General features: G+C 36.4%; 1 pseudogene; it reads right to left on the reverse strand.

The window, feature by feature from the left end:
• Positions 1 to 18,069: 18,069 nt before the first annotated feature.
• On the reverse strand, positions 18,070 to 18,524 carry LOC124109052 (protein SPO16 homolog; annotated as a pseudogene).
• Between the last annotated feature and the right edge of the window lie 8,319 nt (positions 18,525 to 26,843).

Consider the following 26,843-nt stretch of genomic DNA (forward strand, 5'->3'; position numbering starts at 1 on the left):
CTTTTCATTGTAGAGGTATTTCACCTCTTTTGTGAGATCAATTCCCAGGATTTTTTTGAGGATAGAATAATGGGATAGTTTTCCTAATTTCTCTTTCAGCTGATTCTTCATTGGTGTATAGGAATACGATTGACTTATGGGTGTTAATTTTATATCCTGTTACTTTGCTGAATTTATTTATGAGTTTTAGAAGTCTTCTGCTGGAGTTTTTTTTTTTTTTGGGGGGGTCTTCTAAATATAGAATCATGTCAGCAAATAGGAATAGTTTGAGCTCTTCTTTTCCTACATGTATTCCTTGAATTCCTTTCTTTTGCCTAATTGCTATGTCTAGAATTTCAAGGACTGTGTTGACTAGAAGTGGTGAAAGAGGGCATCCCTGTCTTTTTCTAGTTTTTAGAGGGAATGCTTTCAGGTTTTCTCCATTTAGAATGATGTTGCACTTGGGTTCAACATATATAGCTTTTAAAATATTGAGCTATAATCCCACTATTCCTATCTTTTCTAGTGATTTGAACATGAATGAATACTGAAGCTTGTCAAGTGTTTTTTGTCTGCATCTAATGAGATAATCATGTGATTCTTCTCCTTACACCTATTGACATGATGAATTATATTTATTGATTTCCATATGTTGAACCAACCTTGCATCCTGGAATAAAACCCACTTAATCATGGTGCACTATCTTTGTATTGTGTTTTGTATGTAATTTGCAAGTATTTTATCAAGAATTTTTGCATCTAGTTCATCAGGAATATTGTTCCATAGTATTTTTTTACTTGATGTATCTTTGCCTTTTTTTGGAATCATGGTGATACTAGCTTTGTAAATTGAGTTTCAAAGCATCCCCTCCTTTTCTATTTCATGGGATAGTTTGAGGGGAATTGGTGTTAATGGTTCTTTGAATGTCTGGTAGAACTCAGCTGAGAATCCATGTGGTTCTGGGCTTTTCTTTGTTGGTAGACTTTTGATGGCATCTTCAATTTCATTTCTTGAAATTAATCTATTTAAATTTTCTCTGTCCTGATTCAATTTGAGTAGGTCATATTCTGTACAAATTTGTCAATAACTTCAATATGTTCTATTTTATTGGAGTACAAGTTTTCAAAATATTTTCTGATTATCTTCTGTATTTCAGTGGTGTCTATGATATTTCCTTTTTCACCATGGATTTTGGAAATTTGAGGGTTTTTTCTCTCTCACTTATTTATCATAACTAAGATTTTATCAATTTTACTGATTTTTTTCAAAGAAATAGCATTTTGTTTTATTGATTCTTAAAAATAATTTGTTTCCCTTGCATTGATTTCAGCTCTGATTTTAATTATTTTCTTCTACTGCTTTTAATGTTGATTTGTTCTTTTTTTCCCAGGGCCTTGAAATGTAACGTCAGGTTATTCATTTGGTGACTATCTATTCTTTCATTGAATGTTCTCAGTGCTGTGAACTTTCTTCTTAGAACTGCCTTCATAGTATGCCAGAGATTATGATATGTTGTGTTACTATTATCATTTACTTGTATACATCTTTTTATTTGACCCATGATTTATTCTGCTATACGTTTATCATTTAATAGAGTATTATTGAGTCTCCAGGTTTTAGAGTAGCTTCTATTTTTATTATATCTTTGATTTCTAATTTTATTCCATTAAGCTCTGATAGAATACAAGGTATTATCTCTATTTGTTGTATTTGTTAATCAGTGTTTCATGGCCTAAGATGTGGTCTATTTTAGAAAATCATCTGTGTGCTTCTGAGAAGAAATTATATTCAGTCATTGATGTATAAAATATTCTACATATATCTGTTAAGTCTAAAGTATTCATTGTACTTTTTAGTTCTATAGCTTGACTTTTTCTTCTTTTAAGGAATGAACCCCATGCATTCAACTTTCCTCTTTGAATTGCCCCAACTTTCCTATTTGAATTGTCCCTGAGATTTCTATAAGTTGTATCTGTGTTCTCATTCACCTCTATTTTTTTTAATCTGTTCCTTGATGTCTTCCACAACACCTTGTTTATTCAGTAGCATATTATTTAGTCTCCAGGTGTTGGAGTAGCTTTATTTCTTATTTTATTATTGATTTCTAATGTCATTCCATTTTGGTCTGATAGAATGCAGGGTAGAATCTCTACATTTTATATTTGCTAAGAGTTGCTTTGTGGCACAGTATATGGTCTATTTTACAGAAAGATTCATGTGCTGCTGAAAAGAAAGTGTATTCACTCGTTGAAGGATGAACTATTCTATATATGTCAGTTAAGTCTAAGTTATTGATTGTATTATTGAGTTCTATAGTTTCATTTTTCAGATTTTGTTTGGAAGGTCTATCCAGTGGTCAAAGAGGTGTGTTAATATCACCCAAAATTATTGTGTTGTGGTCTATTTGACTCTTGAACTTGAGAAGAATTTGTTTGATGAATGTAGATGCTTCATTTTGGGGGGCATATGTATTTATAATTGTTAAGTCTTGTTGGCGTATGGTTCCCTTGAGCAATGTGTAGTATTGTTCTTCATCCCTTTTGAATAATTTTGGCTTGCAGTCTACTTTGTTTGATATGAGGATAGAAACCCCTGCTTGCTTCTGCAGTCCATGTGTGTGGTATGATTTTTCCCAACCTTTAACCTTCAGCCTGTGGATGTCTTTTCCTATGAGATGAGTCTCTTGGCAGCAGCATATTGTTTGGTCTTATTTTTTTTTAATTCAACATACCAGTTTATGTCTTTTGATTGGTGAGTTTAGGCCATTAACATTCAGGGTTATTATTGAGACATGATTTGTATTCCCAGGCATTTTTGTTTATTTTTGGTATTTGACATGTGTTGGGTTTTCCTCTGATTAGATTTATCTTTAGTGTACTCCTTCCCACTGCTGATTTTCATCATTGATTTTATTTGCTCTTCTTGGAATATTTTGCTGAGGATGTTCTCTAGTGTAAGCTTTCTAGTTGTAAATTCTTTTAACTTTTGTTTATCATGGGGGGTTTTATTTCATCATCAAATCTAAAGCTTAATTTTGCTTTAAGATTCTTGTTTGGCATCCATTTTCTTTTTTTTTTTTTTAATTTTTTATTGTTGGCTGTTCAAAACATTACATAGCTCTTGATATATCATATTTCACAATTTGATTCAAGTGGGTTATGAGCTCCCATTTTTACCCCATATACAGATTGCAGAATCACATCAGTTACACATCCATTGATTTACATATTGCCATACTAGTGTCTGTTGTATTCTGCTGCCTTTCCTATCCTCTACTATCCCCCCTCCCCTCCCCTCCCCTCCCCTCCCCTCCCCTCTTCTCTCTCTGCTCCCTCTACTGACATTCGTTTGTCCCCCTTATATTATTTTTCCCCTTCCCCTCACTTCCTCTTGTATGTACTTTTGTATAACTCTGAGGGTCTCCTTCCATTTCCATGCATTTTCCCTTCTCTCTCCCTTTCCCTCCCACCTCTCATCCCTGTTTAATGTTAATCTTCTTCTCCTGCTCTTCGACCCTACTCTGTTCTTAGTTACTCTCCTTATATCAAAGAAGACATTTGGCATTTGTTTTTTAGGGATTGGCTAGCTTCACTTAGCATAATCTGCTCTAATGCCATCCATTTCCCTGTAAATTCTATGATTTTGTCATTTTTTAATGCAGAGTAATACTCCATTGTGTATAAATGCCACATTTTTTTAATCCATTCATCCATTGAAGGGCATCTAGGTTGGTTCCACAGTCTAGCTATTGTGAATTGTGCTGCTATGAACATAGATGTAGCAGTGTCCCTGTAGCATGCTCTTTTTAGGTCTTTAGGGAATAGACCGAGAAGGGGAATAGCTGGGTCAAATGGTGGCTCCATTCCCAGCTTTCCAAGAAATCTCCATACTGCTTTCCAAATTGGCTGCACCAATTTGCAGTCCCACCAGCAATGTACAAGTGTACCCTTTTCCCCACATCCTCTCCAGCACTTGCTGTTGTTTGACTTCATAATGGCTGCCAATCTAACTGGAGTGAGATGGTATCTTAGGGTGGTTTTGATTTGCATTTCTCTGACTGCTAGAGATGGTGAGCATTTTTTCATGTACTTGTTGATTGATTGTATGTCCTCCTCTGAGAAGTGTCTGTTCAGGTCCTTGGCCCATTTGTTGATTGGGTTGTTTGTTCTCTTATTGTCTAATTTTTTGAGTTCTTTGTATACTCTGGATATTAGGGCTCTATCTGAAGTGTGAGGAGTAAAGATTTGTTCCCAGGATGTAGGCTCTCTATTTACCTCTCTTATTGTATCTTTTGCTGAGAAAAAACTTTTTAGTTTGAGTAAGTCCCATTTGTTGATTCTAGTTATTAACTTTTGTGCTATGGGTGTCCTATTGAGGAATTTGGAGCCCGACCCCACAGTATGTAGATCGTAGCCAACTTTTTCTTCTATCAGACGGCGTGTCTCTGATTTGGTATCAAGCTCCTTGATCCATTTTGAATTCACTTTTGTGCATGGCGAGAGAAAGGGATTCAGTTTCATTTTGTTGCATATGGATTTCCAGTTTTCCCAGCACCATTTGTTGAAGATGCTATCCTTCCTCCATTGCATGCTTTTAGCCCCTTTATCAAATATAAGGTAGTTGTAGTTTTGTGGATTGGTTTCTGTGTCCTCTATTCTGTACCATTGGTCCACCCACCTGTTTTGGTACCAGTACCATGCTGTTTTTGTTACTATTGCTCTGTAGTATAGTTTGAAGTCTGGTATCGCTATACCGCCTGATTCACCCTTCCTGCTTAGCATTGTTTTTGCTATTCTGGGTCTTTTGTTTTTCCATATGAATTTCATGATTGCTTTCTCTATTTCTACAAGAAATGCCGTTGGGATTTTGATTGGCATTGCATTAAACCTGTAGAGAACTTTTGGTAATATCGCCATTTTGATGATGTTAGTTCTGCCTATCCATGAACAGGGTATATTTTTCCATCTTCTAAGATCTTCTTCTATTTCTCTCTTTAGGGTTCTGTAGTTTTCATTGTATAAGTCTTTCACCTCTTTTGTTAGGTTGATTCCCAAGTATTTTATTTTTTTTGAAGATATTGTGAATGGAGTGGTTGTCCTCATTTCCATTTCAGAGGATTTGTCACTGATATACAGGAATGCCTTTGATTTATGCGTGTTGATTTTATATCCTGCCACTTTGCTGAATTCATTTATTAGCTCTAATAGTTTCTTTGTAGACCCTTTTGGGTCTGCTAGGTATAGAATCATGTCATCTGCAAATAGTGATAATTTAAGTTCTTCTTTTCCTATTTTGATGCCTTTAATTTCTTTCGTCTGTCTAATTGCTCTGGCCAGTGTTTCGAGAACTATGTTGAACAGAAGTGGAGAGAGAGGGCATCCCTGTCTTGTTCCAGATTTTAGAGGGAATGCCTTCAATTTTTCTCCATTCAGAATGATGCTAGCCTGAGGCTTAGCATAGATTGCTTTTACAATATTGAGGTATGTTCCTGTTATCCCTAGTTTTTCTAGAGTTTTGAACATAAAGGGATGCTGTACTTTGTCAAATGCTTTTTCCGCATCTATCGAGATGATCATATGATTCTTATTTTTAAGTCTATTGATGTGGTGAATAACATTTATTGATTTCCGTATATTGAACCAGCCTTGCATCCCAGGGATGAATCCTACTTGATCATGGTGCACAATTTTTTTGATAAGTTTTTGTATCCGAGTGGCCAGAATTTTATTGAGGATTTTTGCATCTAGGTTCATTAGAGATATTGGTCTGTAGTTTTCTTTCTTTGAAGTGTCTTTGTCTGGTTTAGGTATCAGGGTGATGTTGGCCTCGTAGAATGAATTTGGAAGTTCTCACTCTTTTTCTATTTCCCGAAGTAGCTTGAAAAGTATTGGTATTAGTTCCTCTTTAAAGGTTTTGTAAAACTCTGCTGTATACCCATCTGGTCCTGGGCTTTTCTTAGTTGGTAGTCTTTTGATGGTTTCTTCTATTTCCTCAATTGATATTGGTCTGTTTAGGTTGTCTATATCCTCCTGACTCAATCTGGGCAGATCATATGACTTAAGAAATTTATCTATGCCTTCACTATCTTCTAATTTATTGGAGTATAAGGATTCAAAATAATTTTTGATTATCTTCTGTATTTCTGAAGTGTCTGTTGTGATATTGCCTCTTTCATCCCGTATGTTAGTAATTTGAGTTCTCTCTCTTCTTCTCTTCGCTAGCATGGCTAAGGGTCTGTCGATTTTGTTTATTTTTTCAAAGAACCAACTTTTAGTTTTGTCAATTTTTTCAATTGTTTCTTTTGTTTCGATTTCATTAATTTCAGCTCTGATTTTAATTATTTCTTGCCTTCTACTTCTTTTGCTGTTGTTTTGCTCTTCTTTTTCTAGGATTTTGAGATGAAGTATGAGATCATTTATTTCTTGGTTTTTTCTTTTTTTAAGGAATGAACTCCAAGCAATGAATTTTCCTCTTAGAACTGCTTTCAATGTGTCCCATAGATTCCGATATGTTGTGTCTGTGTTTTCATTTATCTCTAAGAATTTTTTAATTTCTTCCTTGATGTCTTCTATAACCCATTGATCATTCAGTAACCTATTGTTCATTCTCCAAGTGATATATTCTTTTCCCTTCCTTCTTTTATCGTTGATTTTCAGTTCCATTCCATTATGATCAGATAGGATGCATGGTATTATCTCTACTCCTTTATATTGTCTAAGAGTTTCCCTGTGACATAATATATGATCTATTTTTGAGAAGGATCCATGTGCTGCTGAGAAAAAAGTGTAACTGCTTGATGTTGGGTGGTATACTCTATATATGTCAATTAAGTCTAGGTTATTAATTGTGTTATTGAGTTCTATAGTTTCCTTATTCAACTTTTGTTTGGAAGATCTGTCCAGTGGTGATAGAGGTGTGTTGAAGTCTCCCATGATTATTGTATGGTGGTCTATTAGACTCTTGAACTTGAGAAGAGTTTGTTTGATGAACATAGCTGCACCATTGTTTGGGGCATATATATTTATGATTGTTATGTCTTGTTGGTGTATGGTTCCCTTGAGCAGTATGTAGTATCCCTCTTTATCCCTTTTGATTAACTTTGGCTTGAAATCTATTTTATTTGATATGAGTATGGATACTCCTGCTTGTTTCTGAAGTCCATATGAGTTATATGATTTTTCCCAACCTTTCACCTTCAGCCTATGTATGTCTTTTCCTATCAAATGCGTCTCCTGTAGGCAGCATATTGTTGGGTCTTGTTTTGTGACCCATTCTACTAGCCTGTGTCTCTTGATTGGTGAGTTTAAGCCATTAACATTTAGGGTTATTATTGAGATATGGGTTGTTCTTCCAGCCATATTTGTTTATTTATGTTACTAAACATGGTTTGTTTTCATCTTTGATTATTTTCCCCCCTTTAGTGTCCTACCTCCCACTGTTGGTTTTCATTGTTATTTTCCATTTCCTCTTCCTGTAATGTTTTGCCAAGGATGTTTTGAAGAGATGGTTTTCTAGCTGCAAATTCTTTTAACTTTTGTTTATCGTAGAAGGTTTTAATTTCATCTTCCATCCTGAAGCTTAATTTCGCTGGAAACACAATTCTTGGTTGGAACCCATTTTCTTTCAGTGTTTGAAATATGTTATTCCAGGATCTTCTAGCTTTCAGAGTCTGTGTTGAAAGATCAGCTGTTATCCTGATTGGCTTACCCCTAAATGTGATCTGCTTCCTTTCTCTTGTAGCTTTTAAAATTCTCTCCTTATTCTGTATGTTGGGCATCTTCATTATAATGTGTCTAGGTGTGGGTCTCTTATGATTTTGCACATTCGGCGTCCTGTAGGCTTCTAGGATTTGGGGTTCTGTCTCATTCTTCAAGTCTGGGAAGTTTTCTCGTATTATTTCATTGAATAGATTGCTCAATCCTTTGGTTTGAAACTCTGTCCCTTCCTGTATCCCAATGACTCTTAAATTTGGTCTCTTGATGTTATCCCATATTTCTTGGATGTTCTGCTCATGGTTTCTTAACAGTCTTGCTGAGCTGTCTATGTTCTTTTCAAGTTGAAATACTTTATCTTCATTGTCTGATGTTCTGTATTCTAAGTGTTCTACTCTGCTGGTAGTATTCTCAATTGAGTTTTTAAGTTGGCTTATTGCTTCCTGCATTTCTAGGATTTCTGTTTGTTTGTTTTTTATAACCTCTATTTCCCTGTGTAGTTGATCTTTTGCTTCTTGGATTTGTTTATGTAATTCATTGTTGAAGTGATCTTTCATTGTCTGATTTTGCTGTCTGATGTCTTCCTTGAGACTCCAGATCATCTGAAGCATGTATATCCTGAATTCTTTATCTGACATTCCATCTGCTGCAGCTATTACCTCTTCTAACGTTGAGTTGACCTGCATTGCTTGTGGTCCTTTCTTTCCTTGTCTCTTCATACTGTTCGCGTTCCTTTCTACTTAGTGAAACTGTTGTGTTATTGAATTTTCCCCCTATATATTTATATTGGTCTTGTATAGTTGCAAAGTCTCCCTCGCAGGCGCGGGCAGCGGCTCTGTCCCTCTGCGGGCCGCTAGGCTTGTTCTGTGGGTGGTCACAGTTCTGTCTACTTTGCAGGTGCCGGCAGCGGCACTGCCCCTCTGCAGGCCTCTGGGGCTGTACTGCCAGTGGATCGCAGGTCCGCCTACCTTGCAGGTGCGGGGGGGGGGGCGCGGCTCTACCCTTCCTCAGGCCACTGGGCCTGTTCTGTCTCTCGGTTGCAGGTCTGGCCTGTTCTGATGGTGGTCACAGTTCCACCTACCTGGCAGGCGCGGGGGGTGGGGGGCGGCTCTGCCCCTCAGCAGGCCCCTGGGCCTGCTCTGTGCGTGGTCACAGTTCCCTCTACCTTGCCGGTGCAGGGGGAGGGGGCGGCTCTGCCTCTCAGCAGGCCGCTGCTCCTCTTCTGCCAGTGGGTCGCAGGCCCGCCTACCTTGCAGGAGTGATTGGAAGCTCTGTCCTGCCGTGGGCCACTCGGCCTTTTCTGTCGGTGGTCACAGTTCCACCTACCTGGCAGGCGCGGGGGGTGGGGGGTGGCTCTGCCCCTCAGCAGGCCGCTGGGCCTGCTCTGTGCGTGGTCACAGTTCCCTCTACCTTGCCGGTGCAGGGGGAGGGGGCGGCTCTGCCTCTCAGCAGGCCGCTGCTCCTCTTCTGCCAGTGGGTCGCAGGCCCGCCTACCTTGCAGGAGTGATTGGAAGCTCTGTCCTGCCGCGGGCCACTCGGCCTTTTCTGTCGGTGGTCACAGTTCCACCTACCTGGCAGGCGCGGGGGGTGGTGGGTGGCTCTGCCCCTCAGCAGGCCGCTGGGCCTGCTCTGTGCATGGTCACAGTTCCCTCTACCTTGCCGGTGCAGGGGGAGGGGGCGGCTCTGCCTCTCAGCAGGCCGCTGCTCCTCTTCTGCCAGTGGGTCGCAGGCCCGCCTACCTTGCAGGAGTGATTGGAAGCTCTGTCCCGCCGCGGGCCACTGGGCCTTTTCTGTCGGTGGTCACCTGGCAGGGGCGGGGGGTGGTGGGTGGCTCTGCCCCTCAGCAGGCCGCTGGGCCTGCTCTGTGCGTGGTCACAGTTCCTTCTACCTTGCAGGTGCAGGGGGAGGGGGCGGCTCTGCCTCTCAGCAGGTCGCTGCTCCTCTTCTGCAGGTGGGGCGCAGGCCCGCCTACCTTGCAGGAGTGATTGGAAGCTCTGTCCCGCCGCGGGCCACTGGGCCTTTTCTGTCCGTGGTCACAGTTCCCCTACCTGGCAGGCGCGAGGGGTGGGGGGCGGCTCTGCCCCTCAGCAGGCCGCTGGGCCTGCTCTGTGCGTGGTCACAGTTCCCTCTACCTTGCCGGTGCAGGGGGAGGGGGCGGCTCTGCCTCTCAGCAGGCCGCTGCTCCTCTTCTGCAGGTGGGTCGCAGGCCTGCCTACCTTGCAGGAGTGATTGGAAGCTCTGTCCCACCGCGGGCCACTGGGCCTTTTCTGTCGGTGGTCACCTGGCAGGGGCGTGGGATGGGGGCTGGCATCCATTTTCTTTCACAGCTTGTTATATGTTGTTCCATTATTTTTTGAGGGTCTGGGTTGAAAAATCTGCTGAGATATGAATTCGACTCCCCCTATATGTGATCTGATTTCTTTCTCTTGTGACTTGTAGGATTCTATCCTTATTCTCTATGTTAGGCATATTCATTATAATGTGCCTTGGTATAGATCTGTTGTAATTTTGTACATTTGGTGTCCTTTAATCCTCTTGTATTTGGTTTTCCAATTCATTCTTCATGCTTGGAACTTTTCTGCTTATTTCATTGAAGAGATTGCTCATTCCGTTGATTTGAAACTCTGTGCCTTCCTCTACCCCAAAAACTCTCAGATTTGGTCTTTTGATGCTGTCCCATAATTCTTGGATGTTCAGTTCATGTTTTTTTTCTATCTTCACTGCGTGATCAACTTTATATTCCAGATTGTTTACTTTGTCTTTATTATCTGATGTTCTTTTTTCCAAGTGATCTAGTCTATTGGTTATGCTTTCTATTAATTTTTATTTGATTTATTGTATCTTTCATTTCAAGGATTTTGACTGCTTTTTTTTTCCCTAAGAGTCTCTATCTCTTTCTTGAAGTAATCTTTTGCTACCTGTATTTGCTCTCTTATCTCTTTGTTGGAATGTTCAATTTTTGCCTGCATTTGCTCATTTATGTCACTCTTTTATTAACAGGTAAGTTTAATTATGAACCTTTAGAACTCCTTCTCTGACATTTCATCAACACTGCTGTCCAGGGTTTTTTATTGTAGTATCCTGTTTTTTTTTTTTTAGGGGGGGGGGCACTTTCCTCCCTTGATTTTTCATGTTGTGTATGTGATGTTCTTATTTGCAGCGTGGATCTGAGGTATTACAAATTCTACCCTATAATCTTGTAGTACCTGTGCAGATTATCTGTCCCTCACCTTGATGTTAGGCTTCCATACTCTGCTGGTGTCCCTCAATATATGGTTCTGCAACTAAAGATGTTGGTGGCTGAGGTAACTCCAGATAATAGTAAAGGTACCCCAAGATGGATGCAATGTCTTATAGAGATGGGGCTGAAAGGGTGGGCTTCACACTCTCTTTGGGATGCCTTCTCTGAGATTCACCTGCTTCTAGGTCCTGACTGTTGTCAAAAAGGTGGGGGCTACTGTGTGGGGAAGGCTATGGTGATGGCTGCAGTGTGCCAAGATGGAAGTGAGTTAAGCGTGGGCTCCCAGGTGAGGGGGGGTGAACTCGGATCTACCCTGGACCTGGGTCCTGCACAAGTTGGTGAGGGCAGATGTGGTCTGGGCCTGCCCTCCTGCAGTAGTCTGCTGGTCAAAAGGAGTGGTCCTGTGCTGGAGGCTGGGCTCCAGTGGGTGTCTGCTGGTGGCGGGATGGATCTGAGCCTACTGTGAGCCTGGGTCCTGAGCAGGTCAATGTGGGCAGATCTAGGCTGGGCATGACCTCTGATTTTACTCTTTATATCATATTTTAACTTGAAAATCAGCTTGACTATGAACTTTCTAAATTTCTTCTCTGACATTTCCTCCACTGTGATATTATTGGATTCTGCTAATGAGGTATTTTGATTTGTGTGATATGGTTTTTTTCCTTGTTTTTTCATGTTGTGTGTATGTCTACTCATTCATCAGTAAGAATCTGAGGTGGCAGAGCTTTTATCGTATGGATTTATAGTGTTTCTGAAGCTTTCTAGTATCTCACATTTTTAGGAGACAAATAATAACAACAACCAATACAATTAATATTCAGCATTAATATAAATCATTAATTACTATTTCTGTTTATAAACAGAAAGGGTATGGTAGGCAATTGCCAGAAGTAGGGATATTATGTTTACAAAAGAGTTTTCTATTTCAAAAAGGTGAAGACGGAGAATGCAGAGGAGATGTAGAATGAATTAATTGAGAGGGATAATGTGAGAAAGTAGTAGTAAAGCGTTAAAGGAAGAATGAAAAAGAGACCAATGTAATTTGATTGTTCATGAAAGAAAAGATAAGAAGATAATCATGGGAAATAGGACAAAAGCAACATAAGACATAGGTTAAAATATATATATATATATATATATATATATATATATATATATATATATATATATATATCAAGGTATACTAATCCAAAACCCTATTCCTTAAAAGACAGTGAAGAAACTACCTTCAAGAAATATTAGAGATAATAAGAATGAGAGAAATACATATGTACAAATATCCACTAACCATTCAGCACACAATAGATTTTTTTAAGTTTCTTGATGGAATATGAAGGAATCGTTTATGTTAAAATTGTCCATAATATTACATGTTGGTTGTCATTTCCCAGTTGTCTTTCTTTCCCTTTTTTTTTTTCTTGAGGTATGTATTGCACAAAAGTGTAGTAGTTGGGGACCACCAATTCCTTCTTTTATGGAGCTAGTAATGTTACTGTCATGTTACCCATTCTTAGCTTCCCTTCTCAGCAGTATGAGTTGTGGCAGGTGGAAGGATATGTGTTGTCTACTCCACTCAGAGTGAGGGGTCATCTAGAATTCTGTGAAATGGGTTCTTAGGGGCTAAGCTCCTAGAGGCAGGGTTTAGGTCTAGCTAGACTCCTGATGCTTTGTGAAATGATATTGGTGAAGCTTTTAAATCAGCATACCTCCAGAGCCCAGCTGCTTCTGGTGGGCACCAGGCTTCTATGTGGCTTGAATCTCTTCTGGGTTCTACTTGAGCAATGAAGAAGTCAGTCCTTTTCCCATCTCTGCCTCTCACTACTCCTGTGTCTCAGCCATATGCATTCAGTCCCAAAGCACACATTCACTCCCTTCCTGCATGATCGATTCCTCAGTCATCCTCAGCTGGTTCAATGAACTGAGACTCAGAGTGAGAGGCACCCAGGATCTCTTGGATCTGAGTGTATCAAATTCCCCTGGGTACAACACTTTACAGCTCAAATTCCCTTGGTTTTCTAGTCATACCCTGTATTGCATGGTGGGGCTCTGACAGGTCAAGTTTTCAGACCCAGCTTAAATTCCAAAGGTCTGGGACATGTAGCATCCCTCTCACACAAAAATAAAGTGCAGTTCTCCCACTGGATCAGTTTGATGGTGTCCCAGATCAAAGTCCTTTCCACTTCAAGACATACCTTGGTGGCACTCAAAATGTGGGACTCTCTTAGTCTCTCTCTCTCTCTCTCTCTCTCTCTCTCTCTCTCTCTCTCTCTCTCTCTGTCTCTGACTTGTCCGTGGTGGCTTTGCATCAGCAGCTTTCGGTGCTGGTGGTGGGTTTTTTCTTTCTTTCATTTTTTAAACAACATTTGATTCTATCCAAACGTCTGAGTTCTTAGGCCATTCTGAGAGTCCAGTATTAAATATCAGGAGGATTTCTTTCTTTCTTTCTTTCTTTCTTTCTTTCTTTCTTTCTTTCTTTCTTTCTTTCTCTCTTTCTTTCTTCACTGACCTCAAAGAGAAAAAGTGAAGCTGTTTGTCCTCTTTCCTGGCCCTGAGCCATGGAGAAATTTGGAAAGTAACCTTCTCTACTCAGTCATCTTGACGCTTTCCTTTGCTAATAAGGAAAGGATCATGGAAGAGAAAATAGAGATAATTTAGTTTATTGCCTTTGTTTTGAAAACAGGTAAAATTGAGGCACACTGAGAAAGAAAGATTAAGAAAGTGACTCAAGGTCACATATCTAGTTAATGGTAGAGCAAGGTCCTGATTTATAGTCCATTGAATTTTCTCCAGCTCAGTGCATGCTTGGCTTCCACTTTGCCGTGGAATTAATATAATCACAAAATTATGAGTTTCACTTACTTTTTTGCATAGACAAAATAGTGGGAGAATGGGTTGGAGGGAATTTCAGAAAGTCTGAAAAAGAAACTGAGACCTTGAACAGAATGTAACTTAAAGGTAGATTTTTAAAATTTTTGCTTTTATTTATATGTCATAGAAAGTAAGGTGTGATTATTTCTGTATTTTTAGAATGCAAATACCTGTTTAATCTCTCCTGTTTATTGCTTTCCTGAAAGCTACAAATTCTAGTCTTACATGGGCCCATTCTATCTGTACATAGACTATTACTGATGTTATATAGCTCTAGTGGTATAGCCGGATCCTTGGGAATCTGCTCAATGAACTATTTTCAAATGCAAGTCCAGAGAGCAGCTTCCCCTACCAACAGCATTTCTAATAAGCCGCAGCTAATCTTTGAACCACTTAAATTAAAATAAGTGCTTTAAGGCAAAGACAGTTTTTATGTGAAGTATTTTAAGGTCCCATTATGATCATGAAGAAGGTTTTCTTAGATATGCTGTACTAAAATAAAATCTACCACTTAACCATAAGAACAGTACAAAAGCTTTTCTCCAATTATCACCCATTTCACTTTTCCCTTTCCCATAACTTGCATTTTCACATTGCATCCCACCTGCTAAAAGAGCCTCATTCCACCAAGAAAGTCTTTTTTAGATGGCTTTCGGCTATGCACTATCCAAGAGGCTACTACCTTTCTTTCTTTACTGAGTATCCAAAGAAAATCTTCTTTATAATGTCTTTTTTTTGGTAATTTTATAAGTTGTACTTGCTTTTAAGCCTTAGAAAAAGTACAAATGTCTCAGTGGCATGTACAAAGCTGACCAAGGAAATCACTGGCCAATTTTTGCACATCTTCATAGAAAATGTAGCTGGATAATAGTTCAATATGTTCTGCAGAAATAAAAAGGGTGGTACCCTCAATATTACTGTCAACTAAAAAAGTGTTCCAGAGAAAACCAGAGGCAAGCTAAGGAAAAGAAGTCTGACCATCCTATGACTCTAATTGTCCTGGTGTGAGCCTTAACTAAATTAGGTATTTCTTGGAGTTTTCTTTCTGCTGTGCCCCATTCTTTAGAGGAAATCAAGCTAAGTATTTTCTATCACCCTTTCTGGGTTTGAAATGAGAAATAGAGTATAAAAATTTCAATCCTGGCGATTTAGTCATTTTGCCCCTCTTGAATAAATGAGGTTGGCTGAGAAATGAAAGAAGAAATTGAATTGGAAGGGACTCAGTAGAATATGACATTTTTGTTAGAAAATAAAGGATAGATTACAAAAGGAAAAGTTCTCTGTCAACTAAGGAGGAGGGTTCAGTATAGCAATCTAGATGTCCTAGTTTTATTCCTTTAACACAAGGGAGTGTGTAATAGGACAGGGTTGTTTTGCCTTTTCATATAAGTTTAAAGTCCAAATTCATATTTAACATTCTTAACATGAGCTACGGATATAGTATTCTTGAGGTAGCTTGAATTTTTACTGAGAAGCAGTGACTAAAGTAGTTTGTATTAAAGATTGGTAATACAGACCTCTTATGCCACTATTGTCTCTATCATTTTTCATCTTTGATGAAAATTTGGAAAGCAAACTACCCTTTTTGTAAAATACATTTTTCTGTAAAAGTACACAATGCTAAGGTAAGAATTCTGCTTGCAGTTGGAAGGTTTAATCTCGTATTCAGTACTTACTAAGTGAATGGACTTACACAAGTCATTTGAGTTTCTAAACCTTGGTTATTTATTTGCAAAAGGGAAATCTACTTTGCAGGAATTGGTTGAGGCAATGGTGTGATGCTGCTATGTGAACTAAAATATTCAGGGATATAAGAAGTATATAATAGGGACAGATATAATTATATCATGATTAGTGAGCTAGTTAATAATTTCTTCACAATTGCCCAATGCAACATTAAATACTTCCTGTGGGAAGACCAGTTTATCTAGTCTTTCTAAAATGCCTGGCTGGGCACAGTGGCACACACCTATAATCCCAGTGGCTTGGGAAGCTGAGACAGGAGGATCACAAGTTCAAAACTAACCTCAGCAATTTAGAAAGGTCCTAAGCAAATTAGCAAAACTCTGTCACAAAATGAAAATGAATAAATAAATAAATAAATAAATAAGGCTGGGGATGTGGATCAGTGGTTAAGCACCCCTTGGTTCAATCCCAATTGAATCCCAATTTCTTCAATTCAAAGCACAATACTCCAGAAAAACAAAAAAAAAAAAAAAGAAAAGAAAAAAATATCCCAACAAAATAAAAGGGTGATAAAAGCAGCAATCCAAACAATAAAACTAAATTAAATATAAATAATAGATAATAGTAAGTAGAATAAAGAATCAGGAATTAATTATAATGGGAAGGAGCACTAGCTCAAATCAATTTAACATATGTTATGTTAGGCACTAAGCTATATATTATCTCACTAGTCTTCCACATAGGCAAAACTTTTTTTTCAGATTTAACCAATATCAGTGTAACACTTTTTAAAATAGGTTCTTTATGACTAATAAATAAATGTAGAATGGAACTTAGCAAATACAAATTTTATATACAATAGGAGAGAAGACAGATTAAAATCATCAGAAAGAGGTCATAGGTAGAAGCAAAAAAGCATACCAGATTTCCCTTCTACATATGGAAAGAATTTAATATTCTACATTGAAGGAAATGAGGTTGTACAAATGCATGGCATGGCTTTTATATTTTCTCCAAATATATATATATATATATATTTTTTTTTTGCAGAAATGTCAAAAAGCACAAACTCCAGACACAATGATTAAAAATATCTCCCAGTTACACAGTAATACTGGAGGCACTTGATGAAGGGTTCTTACCTGGAGGATTCCAGATACGAAGATTCACTTTGAAAGACCAAACTAAGAAAAAAGCTGAAGCCAGAAAAGCAGATTCTAAAGTCATATGGCAGGCTTCTATCAATAACAGATATATCTCAAGATGTGCTGCTCTTCCATTGCTCTATGTTTAAGATATTCTCTGATACAATCTTTGGTAATATTAGAAACTTGGAGATTTCAATGACTAGGAAAAGGGATATTTAAATACAATAAAGTGAGTACTAGCAACATTTCTTCAAACTTTTAAAGGAGGGAAATATCATTTAGGAGATATGACCTGTGAAGTGACTAGAGGCCAAATCAACACAGTAAATAAATTACTCCTAAGAACAAATATCAGATTGGAGTAATTTTAAGAAAGAATTAAGAAATGTTGTTCAGAGGCCATAATGTGCCATGCAGTATATGCTGATCTAGATACATAAATATATATGTGACATATACAAAATATATAATGTATTAAATATTTTAGATATTGTTATGATTTGGATGTGAGGTGTCCACCAAAAGCTCACAGTGAGATAATGCAAGAAGGTTCAGAGAATAAATGATTGGGTTATAAGAGTCCCTGATGGGATTGAGTGGTAACTGGAGGCAGGTGGGGTGTGGCTGGAGGAGGTGGGAATTGGGGGCGTGTCTTTGGGATATAATTTGTATCTGGCAAGTGGAGATCTCTCTGCTCTCTGATCATCATGTGAGCTGCTTTCCTTGGCCACACTCTTCCTCCGTGATGTTCAAACTCACCTGAAGCCCCTGGGGAATGGAGTTGAAGTTCAAAAATAGATCCTCTTTGAAGTTTTCAGATTACTTTTTTTTAAAGATTTTTTAAAAATATTTATTTTTTAGTTATAGGTGGACACAATATCTTTATTTTATTTTTATGTGGTGCTGAGGATCGAACCTGGTGCCTCACGCATGGTAGGTGAGTGCTCCACCTCTGAGCCACAACTCCAGCCCCTTCAGATTTCTTTTTATGCAGTTTTTATTCTTATAAATAATACATAACCACTGCTTAAAAAGTCAAAGAAAGAAAAACAGCAGTCTACTTCTCCAACCCATCTTCACCCTCAAGTACCATTTCTGAGAGTAATAACTTTCAACTCCTAGCTGTTCCTTTTCATAATTGCCTTGTTTTTCTAAGTAGTATAACTGCATTTATTAATTTTAGTAGTAGATATTCTCTCTCAACTTCTTAGTTGAGGCATTCTCTCAATCATCATATTAAGGGTTGTATTTGCCTCAATCCTTTATTTCCTGATCTCCATTCTTATTTTTCTCTCTTTTTTTAAATAAAATTACTTTTAATTGTGTACATGTTATTATTTTAAATCAATATAAATATATTTAAAGAATATATTTCAACATTATACTTTAACAGATCAAATTTTTTGATAGTCTTTCAAAAGGACAATTGGTACTTTAATTTGGGTTAATTGCATCTCTACCCAGTTTTATCTTTTGAAATGTTTTCCAAACAGGACTTTGCTCTAAGATGTAAGCTTCAGTTGTTATCATTCTATAGCAGATGATATGTTTGTATGGTTTGGAGGTAGTCTTAGCAATAGTGTACATAAGATTAATAGCTTTTACTGGGTGTTGTATACTGGAAGTATCCTTTATTTTACTTCCCAGGAATCTCTGCTGAATCCTGAACATCAGTTTCCTTTCTTCAGGCCCATGGAGGACAGCAAACAAAACCAAAAAACTATTTGGGTGAATGTTAATAAACTTATCAATTTTGTTTAGAAATGTTTATTCAGCTGACACAATGCATTCTTTAGCATCCATTAATAAAAATTCAACTCCTTAAGAGATGAGCTAATAAAAACTGTGGTTATCCATTTTATTTCTTCTTTCCCACCACTTTCAGCCATCTATATGTTTTTAGACCAGTACAGCTTCCAATGGTACCACAATCTGAGCACTGGGTCCTTCAGAGCCCCTCTCAGCCAGCTGCTCTCAAACTTCCAGAACGTTCCACAAGGTGTGAGCAGACTACTGGCTGGCAGAGCAACCCAGGATGCCCCCCGCCCCTCCACAGGAACTACAGCCAGTTATTTTCTCTTTAGATTCCATGAAATACATATTTCATTGCTTGTTGAGAGATCATACATGCTTGAGTTTACTTATATCTTTTCATGTCTAAAAAAGCATTCACTCTAATTCTCACTTTTTGGATGCTTCAACTAGATATAAATTTTTTTGTTTGGAAGAAATTCTTTGAATTTTCAAGGTATTTGTCAAGTATTATCTATTTTTCAGTGTTCCTGTTGAGAAACTTGATGTCATTCTTATTTCAGTTTCTTAGAATGTCTAGGAAGGCTTTTAAGAACATCTATTTTTTTCATGAATGGTTTCAAATTTCACAGTAATGTGCCTTTGTGTAGGTCATTTTTAATTCATTATATTTGATTGGTACCTCAATTCTGGCAGTTCATGTATTACAATTACAGGATATTCAGTCTTGTTATGTTTTTGATAACTTACTTCCTTGTGATTTTTGTTAAGATTTTTTAGAAATTATATTATGCTAAAATTTTATTATGCTAAGTAAGACTTCCTACACAGATTTGCTTTTTTGACTTTTCTATTTTTTCCAGATTAAACATTTTACCTAATTTATGTACATTTTGATCAATTCTATCTTCCAATTAATAAATTTATTTCTTTTATTGTTCTGTACAGTGATGATGATGATGACGACAACTTCATTTGTTGCTTCCTTTATATATATCTTTCATATAAATTATCTGTTTTGTTTATTTTGATCTATTTTTATTTTAGAAGTTTTCCACAAGCTTATCCTTGGATGTTTTAATTTTTTTTCATATTTAAGGGTAAGGCATTGAAAAGCTGATTATAATTTCTTTGTGTGCATTATCTTTCCTAGGTTAGCCAACCTTCTGAAAAGGAAATCCATCTACCAATCACATTCCTGTAATTTTAATCTTAGTTGTCAGGGCTCTCAAAATTGGAAGGGAGAAGGGAGAAGTAGGTGAGGGTATTCCTTTACTCAGAACATACATTCTTAGATTATATCCAAGTGTTAGTTGTGGCATCTTCTTTGTTTATAATCATAATCCCCAGATTCCTTTTATTTCTCTTCCATTTTATAATGGATCTAGAAGTCTAATACTTCATATGGAGACTACAAAACAACCTTCTTATTGGTTTGCATTTTTTCTTCAAACATGCTCAAATCCAGATCTTTAGAGTTACTTGGTAATGGCAATTTCTGAGTCTTCCCTAGATTCTAGACATAGCACTTGTTTCATTACTGTCCTCCATATCACTCCCCGACTCCTCTCTGACATTTAACTTTTAAATTTCTAACTTCTATTTTATCTATCACTACTCCCTCATTTTGTCTCTACTGCTTTCTTCTCATTCATTTGCTTCAATTTTATTTTCATCTTACTGTTATAGAGCTATATGAGGAAGCAGAAGTGGATGCAGTTCATCAATCTTCCATTCCTTTGTTTTTTAGTTGTAGATGGACACAATCTCATTGTTTTTATTTATTTATTTTTATGTGGTGCTGAGGATCGAACCCAGTGCCTCATGCATGCAAGGCATGAGCTCTACCACAGCCCCAGCCCACAATCTTCCATTCTTAACCACGAGCCACGATTATCTTTATTTTTCCTTTTCATGAAGCAAGTGTTGTCTCCTACGAAAAATTATGCTTTATATGTGTAATAAGAATTGTAATGCATTCCACTTTTGTGTATTTAAAAAAAATAAAATCAATAAAAAAGAGTCTGTAGAGCCTTCTGAGTTTGATGATATATGAATGTAAAGCTTTGATAAAAACTAAAATACAAATTAAAAAGAAAAAAAAATCAATATAAATCTTTCAAAAATTAAAAAAAATAGAAACTGTGACATTTCTAAAATGGTTTAATGTTACTTATGTTTTGTTTAAAGAGAAAAAGATCTGTATCCTTCTAATGGACTGCATTTTCTGACCAAATTTCCCAAGAAGAAGACTATCAGGGAGGGCATTGGTGACTTACCTGATTTCATTCCAGATCCTATAAGAAGCATATGACAAATTATGTTCTGTTTTTAAAATGATTCAGAATTGTAGAGCAAGATTGCATATACTTGTTGTGGCAGTTGGGGAATCTCACCTGAAGATGTTCTCTCAATATTTGTGGGGACATGGTTTCAGGGACCCCCTGAGCCAGGATATTAAAATATGTGCATCTTCAAGAACCTTATATAAAATGGTATTGTGTTTGCATATAACCTATAGGCATTCTCCTGTATAATTTAAATCATTTCTAGATTGCTTATAGTACCGAATATAATGTAAATGTATTATAAATAGTTGTTTTCTATGTTGTTTAGGGAATAATGATCAGAAAATATATTCTATATGTGTTCAGCACAAACTCAGTCATCTTAGGCCTAGCTAACAGCACAAAAAGGAGGAGACACAACAGTGAACAACACTCAAACAACAATTAATAAAGAAATATTAAAGATCTACAAATGACCGGAGGCTACAACAGGGTTTGAGTTCAGACCTCTTCTTTCTCATCGATTCAGCCTAGTGCTTAGTGGGCAGCAAATTTTATTTTTTTAACATTATTTCAGCAATACTTTTGGTCTGTTGATGGAATCTACAGATATATAATATACGGCTAAGTAGGATAACTGTTCTAAGATTCACTGTAAAATCTAACTCTGATAATTTATTCCTTATCTAGATATGAGGAACTTAATTGCAACATATTAGTATTTATTCCAAATACTTCTCTATATGAGGGATTTCATAGCTTCCATCTAAAAATAGTAGAGAATGCATCTATCCATGAAGGACTGTGGGTGTGTGTTGTAAATTCTTTTCCTAAAAGTAATTTCTCCACATCTCAAAAAAAGTAATTTTTTTCATACCTCTGAACGAAGTCTTGTTAGAAGCCTATGTACATAACTAGAGAAGGAGCTTTGGATGGATTTGGCATTCCTGATGGAAACATGGCATATTCAGAATCTAATTCTTTTGGTAGAAAGAATTGTTTCTCACCAGTAGCTGAGATATTATATTATGCAACTTTTCAAAAGATAAGGAAATCACAAAGACATTAATAAGATACATGCAGTTTAGTGTCTCACAGGGAGGAAGTAATGCAGATTTTTCAAAACAATGAGAATATTTCCAATGGATGTCTATGCTAAGGCCATTGTCTTAGGTGCAGAAAGGAGAATATTTCCAATGGATGTAGAAGAATGTTAGTGGTAACCTTAAATAGATATAACATAATATAATATAGTATGTTATAGCATATAGCTTATGTTCATCTGCCTTTCCATATTGACATAGATATAGCATAAGTGAACAAGGTTGTATGGGAATGATTATCAACTATTAGAAATTACTTTTGTAAAAATTTGAAGAAAAAATAATTTGTTAACAAATAAAATGATTAGAAATATAAAAATCTTTGTTCCCCTGGCCCCACTTCTGACTGTGAACACATTTGGCCTAAAATGACTGGACAGATGAACAGATGAATTCCTTTATGACAAGCAACAGCAAGCCAGACAGAGCTTTGGTTAAAATAAATTCTGACATCTGCAGATGGAATGAACTGCAGGGCAATGTTTAATACATCTCAGTTTTTCTTGTTTAATATTTATTGAGATTGGACAATGTACTGGTGGGTGTGCAAAATGTTAGCACAACATGGTTCTTTTCTTTAAGAGTAGAGTTAAAAACTATCTCCTGTCTACTTAAGGAGAATAAACTATGAATACCGTTTGAATATGTTTGCTTACAGAATTCAAAAAGACTAGATTTATAAGATCAAATAAACTTGACAAGTAAAGTCCTCATTGTGTTCTTACTATAATGGTATGATATTAGGAAAAAAAAATACTTAGCCTTAGTGAGAATACAGGACTAGTTCATAGGAAACAATATGAGATCAATGCACCAAAGAAAAAAGAGAATGACATAATCTAAGTTATAGAATACATAATAAGGTAAATTGGATAGGAAGTCAAAGAAGGGAGGTTAACTGGGAGGTAAAATATTCAAGAGTATTCATTTATATTCTATAAAACTATGAGAAATAATCTTAAACTCCTGAGCTTAGAACATGCAAAGTCACCCAAAATATATTAAATATAGTTTTAAAAAAGGAAGAAGAAAATAAAAAGAAAGAAGATAAAAGCTGTCTTTTTTCTTTTCTTTCACTTGGGATGGGTTATTAGGGGTTGAACCCATAGAAGTTCTACTACTGAGTGACATCCCCAAGTATTTTTATATTTTATTTTGAGACAGGGTCTATGCTAAGATGCTGATGTTGACTTCATATTTATGATCCTTCTACCTCAGCCTCCCAAGTCACTGAAATTATAGGTGAGCTAAACTGAACCTGGCTAAAAGCAAAGTTTTCAAAAGGTATTTTTACAATGCTTGTATTTCTATAGAAATGGACAAATAATAGTTGGGAAGAATATATTCCTACAGTTAATAATTATACATGTGGCAAAAGTAAAAAAAAAAATACTTATATTTTAGATCATGTTTTTCTATAACAGTTTTAACAACTATAAATTATTTTTGAAATTGTAAATAAGTCAAATCATATCAGACATTCTGGTAATATATTTCTTCCACAATCTCAAACATACTTACATTCCAGGGTAGATTTTTACTTAGAAATACACTGAAAGTCACTATACCTAAATAAGGATTATGTCATTAGAAAATAAGAGGCATAGATAAGAATGCCAAAGACATTAAAAGGTAAGTGGAGAATATTGAGAATGAGATTATCTTAATAATTTGAAAAATGTGGGCTAAGGGGAAGAAAGAATATTATTGAAACTTATGTAAAACATACTTCTGTAATCAAATTGTTAGTGTAATTGAATCAGTATTTAAAAGTTTTCTCTATAAAGTCACTAAACTCAGAAGTTTCAAAAGCATATTCTATCAAACCTTTAAGAAATGTGTATTCCAGACTATAAAGGAATAGGAAAAGGATGAATATTCCTAATTAATTGTATGAAGCTAGTATAACTTTGTTACCTAAACAAAGAATGGGTAAAACAAGAAAATAAAATGTTTACTAAGTAACATATTGCAAGAATTCCAATCAAGAAATTATCAAACTGAATTCCAGACAAGCATTAATAAGTCAAATTGAAATAGCCTGTTTGAATTTATTCCAGTAATGGTGGTTTGGTTTAACATTAGAAATTCTGCTGATAGAATTTACTTAATAAAAATTTAGGGGGAAACATGATTTACCCAATGGACAGCAAAGAAATATTGTTGAAATCCAACATTAATTCATAGTTTATAATGTATGTGAGACAAAAGAAATGGAAAGGAACTTCCCTAATTTAATAAAAAATATTTACAAAACTGTAGTACAGCTAGTTTGGAAAACAGTTTGGCAGCTTTTCAAAGAGTTAAATACAGAATAGCCATGTGATTTAGGTGCTTGCCAGGGAAAGTTGAAAAACAGGTACACCCACATTTTTTTTTCAGGAGTATTCATAGCAGTATTATTCAAAAAGTCCAAAAATTTAAAAAGAAACATATCTTAAATTATATTAATTGATAAATTGATTGAAAATAGTGATATAGCACACACACATTATTATACAGTAGCCAAAAACTAATGATGTATTGATATTTGCTACATGATGAATTAACTTTTAAAACATTAACTTAAGTGGAAGAATGGACACAAAAGGCCACATATTTATGATTTGATTGGTATGGAATGTCCAGAATAGGCAAATCTATAGAGACAGCAAGGAGATTTTTGGGGGTGACACAAACATTCTTGAATTATTGATTATGAATGCACAACTATATAAATATACTAAAAAAGTGCTGGGAATGTAGCTCAGTGATAGTGTGCTTGCCCAGCATGTGAGAAACACTGGGTCCTATTCCCTGGCAACACACACACACACACACACACACACACCTACTGGAAAATACTGAATTGTATACTTTAAAAGGTGAATTTTAGCCAGGCACTATGGTGCATGCCTGTAATCCCAGCTCATTGGGAAGCTGAGGCAGGAAGATTGTGAGTTCAAAGTCAGCCTCACCAAAAGCTAGGTGCTAAGCAACTCAATCAGACCTTGTCTCTAAGTAAAATGCAAAATAGGGCTGGGGATGTGGCTCAGTGGTCTAGTGCCGTTGAGTTCAATCCCTGTTACCCCCCCGAAAAAAGGTAAATTTTAAGTTATGTGAATTATACATCAGTATAATTTTTAAAAAAACTTACTACAAACATCATATTTAATGATTAAGTATTAATATTACATACCTAATAAATATGTATAATTATTATATGTTAATTTTTTAAAAATCTTAAGAGATGAAAATGCTAACTAATCTGAATTGTTCTTTAAATTGCATATATATTAAATTATCATTCTGTATTCCATAAATATGTGCCAATTAAAACATCAATAAGAAAAATTTAAAATTTACATTTTCTTTACATTCAGAATAAGATAATTTGCATTATATCACCACCTAAATTTAACAATGTGTAGAAGGCTCTAGTCAACCCACTTGAAAAAGTTACAGAAGGACATATGAAGTTAAAAGAAACAGGCTTTAATTATTGACTTTCAGTATAAGTATTCATATAGAAAGTCCAAAATATCAAAGAATAAGCTGATTTTTTTTAATACAAAGACAGGTTATCAACAAATGATTCTGGATTGCTGAGAGCCATAGCCAAGTAGGACACATGGCATTTTTGGTTGAAAGGTGACCCTGCTCAGGGATTAGGGTGGCTCCAGGTTTAGGGTGGATCCTGCTGGGAATAGGGCGTATCCTGCTGCCTCAGGCGCCTGCTCCTTGAGTTCCCATTGCGTTCTCACGGAGTTCTGAGAGAATTGGTAGCAGAGCCCGGTGGAGGGAGTGTATTTTTCCCAGAACGTGCGTGTAGAGTGCCAGTGAGAGTTCAGGAATAAAGAGTTGCTGTTTGAATCTACAAGGCTTTTGTGGTGGCTTGGTTATTTTGTGCCCAGCCAGACTGCGGCACTGGATGAATTGGACATTTACATGCACACTTAAAAACCACCAACAGCAACAAAAGAAACTAGAGACAAACCTTATACCTATTATAAAAATAAACTAATGCTGTATAATAGAGGTAAACACATAAAATTATATAACTTCAGAAAGTACCATAGGACAAATATCTAAGTGATTTTGGATCTATCAATGATTTTTAGATGCAATTATCAAAAGCATTATCTGTGGAAAAAAAAATTGATGGCTTTTTTTTGGTGGCAGGTACCAGGGACTAAACTCAGGGCCACTCGATCACTGAGCCACATCCCTAGCCCTACTTTGTATTTTATTTAGAAACAGGGTCTCATTGAATTGCTTAGCACCTCATTTTTGCTGAGGCTGTCTTTGAACATGTGATCCTCCTGTCTCAGCCTCCTGAGCCACTGGAATTATAGGAAAAAAAATTGATAGTTTACAGTAAAATTTAAAGTTCTTAAAAAAAAAAAACTGTTGAAATAATAAAAAATTAGACATAGAATGGGAAAAATCTTGCAAAACACTCATATAATAAAGGACTAGCACCAAAATACACAAAGAAGTATTAAAGATCAAATAAGAAAAGAAACAACAGTAGCGACAAAAAAACTTTCAAAAAGCAGTTTAAATGGTCCAAATATCTGAACAGAATACATCTTAGCAAAGACATAAAAATCGCAAATAAGCTTGAGATGTTCTCAATATTATGGATCATTATAGAACTGTTAATCAAAATAAAAGTGATATACTACTACACAACAATTAGAATGGCTAAAACCCAAAATACTGACAACAACAAATGCTGGTGAGGATATAGGTCAACAGTAGCTATTATTCATTATTAATGGAAATGTAAAAGGATACCCACACTTTTGGAAGACAGATTGTCAGTTTCTTCTAAAGCTAGCATAAACTTACCATAAAACCCAACTATGTTTGTTTCTTGGGATTTATTGAAATGGGTTAAATATTGGGCTGGGATTGTAGCTCAGCAGTAGAGCGCTTGTGTGAGGCCCTGGGTTCAATCCTCAGTACCACATAAATATAAATAAATAAAATGAAGGTATTGTGACCAACTACAGCTAAAAAAAATAAATATTAAAAAAGAAGAAATGAATTGGATATCAATGTCCAAACAAAAAAACAGCAC

Source organism: Marmota monax, unplaced genomic scaffold, assembly GCF_021218885.2.
Source record: "Marmota monax isolate L192 unplaced genomic scaffold, Marmota_monax_Labrador192_F-V1.1 WCK01_AAM20220418_F8-fsc00054, whole genome shotgun sequence".
NCBI lineage: Eukaryota > Metazoa > Chordata > Mammalia > Rodentia > Sciuridae > Marmota > Marmota monax.